Below are 5,863 nucleotides of genomic sequence, written 5' to 3'. Positions count from 1 at the left end.
TTCTTCGGGACGCAGAAGCGATCTGGCGACAGGTAAGTCGCCAGGATCGCTTCTGTTGTAAAGCCGACAGTCGGCTCTACAAGTTTAAACAGACTCCCGGCGGCAAAAGTCGCCGGGAGTCTGTTTAAACAGCCCCGATGCTGGCGACGTACACTGTACGTCGTCAGTCACGAAGGGGTTAAAAAACATCTAAGACCATTTATTGTAACATTAAAAACAAATCCACCCACAATTCTGCGTGATACATCTGTAACAGTTTAGAAGCGATCAAGCGTGTTCAAAGCCTGCAAAAGTCATGCACCCTTGGTCTAGCTATAAGAACAGAGATCCACTACCATGTGTAGTATAGTCCTGCCTCCCAATGTGCTTCATCATCAATGGACTTTACCAAGCGAGGAGGCTAATCATGCACAGAAGACATTATTATTATTATACAGGATTTATAGTGCGCCAACAATTCGCTCAGCGCTTTACAAAGGAGTGGAGACAGTACAGTTGCAATACAATTTACAATACAATACAGTTTCAGAACAATAGGGTTGGGAGGGCCCTGCTCGTGAGAGCTTACAATCTAGTAGGAGGGGCAAGTGATACAAAAGGTAATAATTGTTTGGACTGAGACATACAGGGTTATTCACTAAAGGTTGAAGAGTTTGGAGAAGTCAGGAGAAGTGAACAATCTAGGACAACATAGCTGAACTGGAAAGTGAGCTGAATTGGAGAATTTTTCCAAATCAGCTATTTTGTCCTAGATTGTTCACTTCTCCTTCCTTCTGCAAACACTTCACCCTTTTGTGAATAACCCTGATAATTTTTCCCCTCACTAACTATCTTTACCGCAGCTCTGGGTGCAAATATGGACTGCCCAGCTGCAGAAACAACACTGCCTGTTGCTGTCTAATGTTCCCTCTCTCTGTGGTCTCTTCCTAATCCTCAGTATTTGAAATAAGGATTTCTTGTGCATGACTAAGATCATTCTCCTGCAGCAAGTGACTGACTGTGTGATGAAATAATTCCAAGGGAATTAGGAAAGAAGGGAGCAAGAAAAGGGAGCAGGAGCATACATTGCAGACAATTGACTGCTTTGTGTCTGGTAGGAGGACAAAGAGCTAGGCTTTATCAGGCACTTAACTACTTCCTTTGCATGTTCTGGCTGTATGGCAGGGCCACACTGTTTAGCAGGGCCACAGGCAGACATACTTTGCCCAGCAATTACAGTTGCTGTTGACACACAGAAAAAGGTAGTCTAAGAAACTGTAAGCAGGCAAACAATTTGTTTCCTTTAATTTCGGATTTTTCGTTATTTTGTTTTTCGGGATTTGGGTCCGAAAGTCAAATCTGCCGGGTTCTCAGTGTAATGACAGATCGGCGTCCCTGGTTACCAGGTAACCAGGGACGCTGATCTATCTCTGCAAGAGGCTGGAGCCAGCCATGAGATGACGGCTGGCTCCGCCCAGCTGTCAGCAGCGGGCTGTTGGTCGGCCGTTTGTCCAGCTTCGGCTTTCACCTCGGCTCAGTCGAGCCGAAGCATATGCCTTCGGCTCGACTGAGCCGCTCGACCTATAGTGAATAGCCCATACAGCAGCCCTTCGGTTCTACTGAACCGAAGGGGTCCTGGGGCTGAAGCTAGCCGAAGGATCAGTCAAAGCTACGGCTGGATCCTTCGGCAGCTTTGTGAATAACCCCATAATATGTGTGGGTGCACTTAGTAGGAAAGTATATTACTGCTGTGGAAGAATCACACAGCAAAAATGTGAAAAAGTGCTTCAGTCATTAAAGGAGAACTATGGAGGTCAGCGCTTTTCCCCATAGTTCTCCTAAGGGTCACGGGAGAACATAAACTAGCGTCCTCTCATGACCCAAAGGTCAGTATATCGCGAGCTACAGCTCGCGGTATACTGAGACCGCCGCAGCGGGGACGGATCCCGACATTACTGTCGAGATCCACCTAGCTGCGTGATTGACAGCTGGCTCTGCCTATCTAGAGGCAGAGCCAGCTGTGCCCACCCCCGCCCCCTTCTGTTCCGCCAGTCAGGGCTGGAGGATCGAAGCGGGGAGGGGGGGAATCCCTGCATGGAGCGGTGAGGGATAGTCAGGCCAGGGTTGTGGGGAAGAAGCCCTTGGTTCTCCACTGGAAAGCACCCTCTCTATGTCTAGGGCATGTGGCCTTTTATGGTGGAGGGAGGGGGGGGGGCGCTTGCTCCGTCCCCCCTTTCCTGCCCTGCAAGGCCACTTCTCACATTAGGGCTCTGGTAGGAATTTTAAGGGGGACTCCACATTTTTGTTTTATCTTTGGGGTTGGAGTCCCCCTTAAAATTCCTACCAGACCTAAAGGGTAATGTATGACTTTTGATGGGGAACCCCACACTTTTTTTTTTTAGGTTGAAGTTTAACAACAAAAGTTAATTCGGAATGAAATTCGGATGCATCCACAATTTTAGTTCTCGGAAATTCGGATACGTTCAGATTCGTTATATTTTTGTTCAGAAATTCAGATGCATCTAAATATTTGTCCAAAGTTAAATTAGGAACAAAATTAATCGCACATGTCTATAAGGAAATACTGCATCTCTGAGCAGTGAACATGGGGGTACACAATAATATGTTGCCTACCATACTATAATCCACAGTAATCTAACACAGTATAGCATTGTAAAGCACTGTATTGCAGCAAGTACCGGTAACTCTCCCTACACGACCTCCCTAAACTACTCCAACACACACCGACAAATGGCTCCAGGGAACAAACACATTTATTGTGAGGGGGCTGCCACATAACATTATTGGCCCTTCTATGTCACCTGACCTAAATTCAAAGACTGGGAAGTTCATTGTGGATAGTTTGTTGCTATATCAATTAAATTGTGCATTATTTTTAGAAGGTACATGAATCGTAAAAAGCTTGGGTATGCCTCTAACCCATGTCTCTACCTACATACATGCATTTCAGTAAAGGATGCATAGCATTTCTCAGGGCAGGTTTTCTGATGGTGCAAACAATGGAACTTGCATGCATAATATGTTAGAAAACTGGCCACTTGTAGCCTTCACTAGTGCTTCATGTGAGACAGAGTGACAATGCAGTACAATAATGGAAAGGTAGTGGTCACGCCATAGGAGGAAGTACCTGAACAAGGACCAACATGGAAGGATCAGCAGGCATTATTTGAATGAAAGCTGCAGATGTAATGTGATTAAAGCTAAACTCCGGGGAACTTACCATTGATCAGATAAGCTGAAGTGTTAAGTCCGACTGCATATAATTTTTTAATTGCAAGTCTCATGCCACAAGAAAAGGAGAAAAAGGCAAAGAACCAAGTTACATAATGTTCAAAATTCTAACACAACAAGAAAAGAGAGAAGATAAGGAAAAGGTCAAACGAGGAGTGGTAGGGAATAACCAAAACAAAACAAATTATTGTGAACAGATCCTGAGTGAGTGGTGCCACACTCCTATTTGAATCAAGAACAACTGGATAGAGCAAGTGGGGCTTTATTGGCACCAAATGACAAGTCCAAAAACAACACACTGATTAATTAAAAATATATCATTTTATTAAATACAAAACATGATTAAAAAATTATTTCAAAATATAATATAGTTGAGAGATACCTCCACAGCCACTCCCTTCCACGATTAAGGCAAGTGATATAACCAACAATTTATAAACATGATACCAGCATATGGACTAGATCCAGAATATGACAAATTCATTGATTGCATAAATGATTGGTATAAATATAATAAATAGCGAAATAATGAAATAAATGGTCCAAAATGTCATCAAAGGTGATAAGCCTTATCTGGGAGCAAAGGAGTGGATGGTTAGTCAATGCGTTTTGCACATCATGCGCTTCATCAGGACGTGGAAGAAATCTCACCAAAACGGAGCCAGAAAAGTGCATCCCCAGCACAATGGCCACACCGATTCCCGTCCCTCACATGGTCAAGACCAACGGCCACACCGGGACAGTCAAGCCCAGAGGAGGAAAGAACAGAGGCCAAGGCCACACATGGTCAAGTGAGGGATGGGAATCAGGGCCCCAGGTTGGCACCCATCAATCGTCACCAGCCCTGTGTGTAGAGCTGGCGGCTCTTGTGGAGGGAGTGGTTGTGGAGGTATCTCTCAACTATATTGTATTTTGAAATAATTTTTTAATCATGTTTTGTATATAATAAAATAATATATTTTTAATTAATCAGTGTGTTGTTTTGGGACTTGTCATTTGGTGCCAATAAAGCCCCACTTGCTCTATCCAGTTTTTCTTGAGGGAATAACAGAAGGAGAGGACGGGGAAGGGGTTTGCCCCTCGACCTCTGAATCCGCCAAATATCGTAGACAGCGGTCGTGTTAAAAAACATAGTAACAATTAGTTACATAGTATTTGAGGTTGAATAAAGACACAGATCCATCAAGTTCAACCTATTGCATGTATGCATGTGATTAGATGTATGTAATTAGAGATCTATGAGTTGCTGGTCATAGGATGGCAGTTGTAAAAAGCTAATCCAAGGTTCCCAGATGCAGGGACATCAGACCACTAGGGTATTTATGAGCATCCCACAATTTAAGATTGCAGAGTGCAGAGAAACTGGATTGTGCAAAACTGATCTGTCTTTTGGGAGCAGCCACAGTAAATTATCTATGGCTAAGGGATCGTAATCAACCACTTCAAGTAAATCCCAGAGGGGCACCTCAGAGGTGGCCGGGTATTTAGGTAAAGTAGCCAATTCAGCAGCCAAATAGTATTTAAAAATATGTGGGACACCTAGACCTCGCAGTTTACTATGGTAAAGCGTCTGCCTGGGTATACAGAGATGGCTGCAACACCAGAAGAAGTGAAGGACCTGACGTTGCAAGATGAGAAACCTGTAGGCCGGGATTGTAACTGTTAGCACACAAAATAAGTAGAATACCTTTGTCAGGTATGTCATTTTGATGGTGGCAATCCTCCCAAGCCAAGATAAATAATAGTCATTCCAGGCATCTAGAAGAGTAGAGAGTTGGGAGAATAGAAACGGGTAATTAGCATCGTACAGTGTAGTATAGGGGTTGGTAAGTCACCCCCCCCCCCCAAATATAGAAAATGATGATACTGCCCCAAGAACAGAAAAGAGCTTTGCAGCACCAGCACTTGATGGGCTGGGAGAGTCACATCTAGAGCTGGACTTAGCAGAGTTAACTCACAGGTCAGAGACACCACCAAAATGATTAAGGAGTGTAAGGAGGTTTGGTAGGGACACCATAGGATTGTAGAGGAAAAGCATGATGATTACAAAGAAAGACTGCAAAGAAGTCCAGTTTGTGATGGTGAGGGTAAGAGTCCAGTGATAACAGGATGCTGTCAGATAAGCTGGGCCTCGGGTTCAATGGCTAAGCAAATAACAGCAGTAACAACAGGCAGCCCTGTCTCATACCCCAAAAACTGGAATAGGAGAGGACTTATATTCTGCATATTTAATTGCTGCCATGGGAATGGAATAGAACGTCTGAATCCATGTGCAAGACATCGGTCCAAATCTCCAGTGTTTAAGTACTGAGAAAAGATATGGCATGATAAGGAGTTGAACTTCTTAAGGGAAATCTAGGTGCCTCTATTAATAGACATGGCCAGCGAATATTGTCCCCTGCCTGCCGAAGGGGCATAAAAGCAAACTTATCTCTGTGAATCAGGTTGCCAATTCCCATGTTAAGTCCAACTATCAGTTAGTGTTATCTGTATTAGGGCTTAGGTATCATTCCTGATGTGAGCTACAGAGCATCAGAACTCATCTATGCTGAAATTGCAAATGTGATATTGTGAAAAAATATATGTGGATTCATTCTAACACTTATATAGTTTATATATGTAATGTTTCCAT

Source organism: Nanorana parkeri, unplaced genomic scaffold (genome assembly GCF_000935625.1).
Source record: "Nanorana parkeri isolate BGI_ZX_2015 unplaced genomic scaffold, ASM93562v1 scaffold531, whole genome shotgun sequence".
NCBI classification, from domain to species: Eukaryota; Metazoa; Chordata; class Amphibia; order Anura; family Dicroglossidae; genus Nanorana; species Nanorana parkeri.
This window is presented reverse-complemented; position numbering follows the sequence as displayed.